We start from the raw sequence: 2,815 nt of genomic DNA, 5'->3' as shown, positions 1-2,815 counted from the left end.
TTCAGTATGATTTAGTCTGTAACTTTTAAGTATTGATTCTTCAAGCATACCAACTAGTTAGTCGGTACCATGAATGTATCATTCAATACGATTGTGATCAATCAATACTAATGTTCATCTTAAAAGCTAGAGTCAATTTACATGTATGACAGGATTGTGTGAATAAAGTATTTTTAATATTGTGTGATTAGAATAGGTGGATACAAGTTATCAAATATTGATAAATTATTTAATCTTATCCTACTTGAGAGTTTTAAATAGAATGGGTATAAATACAGTCCTCTGAATTGGGAAATTAATCAAGTAATAAAAAAATTCCTAGTGACCTACTTGTTGGCAAAAAAATAAAACTCTAAATATCCATTGTTTGTTTTGTATATATATTTTTCCTAAGTTGATTGTACTATATATCACTCTCTACTTTGTTTTATATAAGCTTTCAATATGGTATGTATTTGGAAGAATTATTATAGTTTACATAGCTAAATTAAACATGATAATTCCATGTAAAATCTAATGGGAATCAGAATGAAATTGTATTCTGTAATTAGCAACAGGTTGATTTATGATGTTTTGGTCCATTTGGTTGCAAGTTTTATTTTTTCTGAAGATGATACAGTTTCGTCTAGAATTAACTGTTGTTAGGTGATACACGTTTTTTGGTATAAAGGAGCACTCGGTGTAGCATTGTTTTGTTTATGTAACTTTAAGTTGATGGAGTTGCTTTTGATATTGCTGTGTGAACTTGAACAAAAAAAATGTATTTTCCTGTTATAGTATGTAGGGTAAGGAAAAAAAAACGGGTCAATTTGTTTTGGTGAAATTTATAGGCCTATAGTAATATTCTTATATTACTATTAAACTAGGTATGCTCATCTCTAACTTAGCAATGATAATTTGTTACAGAGTTTTGTATAAGAGTAATGGTAATTAGTGATTGGACTGTGTATTTTATCATTCGTTTACTTCAACTACTTTTACATGTGTTTAAAAGAATATGTCATGTGGCTGATTAATGAAAGAGCTAAACAATATTATTTTTCACTCTATGCATTTCAAACCTTATTTTTTTATTAAAATGAATATCTTCTGAATGTTTAAAAAATTCCAAACTATAGGTATTTTGTCAAGGTGTCCTGATATTATTATTTTTTCTTTAAATTGTTGTGTCTTGTTAATATTACCTTCGTTATCCTGATATCCAGACTTTATTTTTTACTTTTTTATTATTCATGGTAGATAACTTTTTCCCCTGTACTTTCTTTGCAACCAATGATTGTTGCCATATTATTTTTTTTAATATCAAAATCTTTATTTCATTTTAAGTCTGAAGATGTCCTTATTTTAAGTTAGAAAGTTTTGATTGTTAGAATCAAAATTTATTTACTGTTTAATTCCTGCACTTTCTCTCATTGTTTAATTGGTAGTTTTTGTTAACTATTCAAGTTTGATAGTATGTACATAATTCTGCATTTCTTATTCAATGAAGCTTATGCTAAGGCATCAAAAATCAACTTCCTATATATATGTGTGTGTGTGTGTGTGTGTGTAACAGCTTGTAAGTAAGATGTTCTTTTTTAATTGGGCATATAAAAACAAAATTCCAGTTTTCAAACACAAACTAAATTACTACCTTAACGGGTGTTTTTTACTATTACACTAGACCTTTAGTTGTGTGAGCTTTTCGAGTTACTTTGAAATAATGAAATCTCGGTAATTTTAAACTCCGTATATATGTTTTTAGAGTTATTGCTATAATTAGTAAACATATGAAATGTTTAATTTCTTAATCATTCATTAGCAGTTCTTTTTCTTTCACCTGAACAGTAATTGTTTTTTTTTATATTTGATCCATAAATAATAATCTTTCTAAAGAGTAGATAGTACTCTTTTTCTTCACACCTAAATAGTGAATGGTAATCTTTTTTTTTTCACACCTAATTAGTGAGTAATAGCACTTCCAAAGAGAAGATAGCAATCTTCTATTACACCTAAACAGTAGATTTTTTTGTGGTAGATAGCTATTCTTTTCACACCTAGATGTTATATAATTGTTTCATATTTCTTTTATATGTATACCTATCTCTTGTAGATTATAGCATGCCAAGAATTTCATTGTGTTATTTAACTGCTAACACTTACTCTATGATACATGTGTATATCATCACTTTTTTGCAACCCTTAGGCTTTCATATCTTTTGTAATGTAATCAGTTTAATTATGAGGTATCAATTTATTATAATTTATAGGATTTGTTTGTTTTTTGTCATGCTCCAAAAACTTGCATGACGCTAAAGTGAACAAAATTATATATATATTATGACAGATTTGAAAAACAAATATTTTAGCATCAAATAAAATAGATGGAGATATTGACATACAAGTTCTACCTTCTTGTGATAGGTAATGTCCAAACAAATACATATATATATACCATCTAGTGCTAATGGTATAGTAAGTTATGGTTTTCTATACTGTATAGTGCTAATGAACAGTGGTATATTAAGTTATGGGTTTCTATACCATCTAGTGCTGGTGAATAGTAAGTTATGGGTTTCTGTACTATCTAGTGCTGGTGAATAGTGGTATAGTAAGTTATGGGTTTCTGTACTATCTAGTGCTGGTGAATAGTGGTATAGTAAGTTATGGGTTTCTGTACTATCTAGTGCTGGTGAATAGTGGTATAGTAAGTTATGGGTTTCTGTACTATCTAGTGCTAATGAACAGTGGTATAGTAAGTTATGGGTTTCTGTACTATCTAGTGCTGGTGAATAGTGGTATAGTAAGTTATGGGTTTCTGTACTATCTAGTGCTA

Source organism: Limulus polyphemus, unplaced genomic scaffold (genome assembly GCF_000517525.1).
Source record: "Limulus polyphemus unplaced genomic scaffold, Limulus_polyphemus-2.1.2 Scaffold1701, whole genome shotgun sequence".
In the NCBI taxonomy this organism is placed as follows: Eukaryota; Metazoa; Arthropoda; class Merostomata; order Xiphosura; family Limulidae; genus Limulus; species Limulus polyphemus.
The sequence above is the reverse complement of the archived record's forward strand: the minus strand, read 5'-3'. Positions refer to the sequence as shown.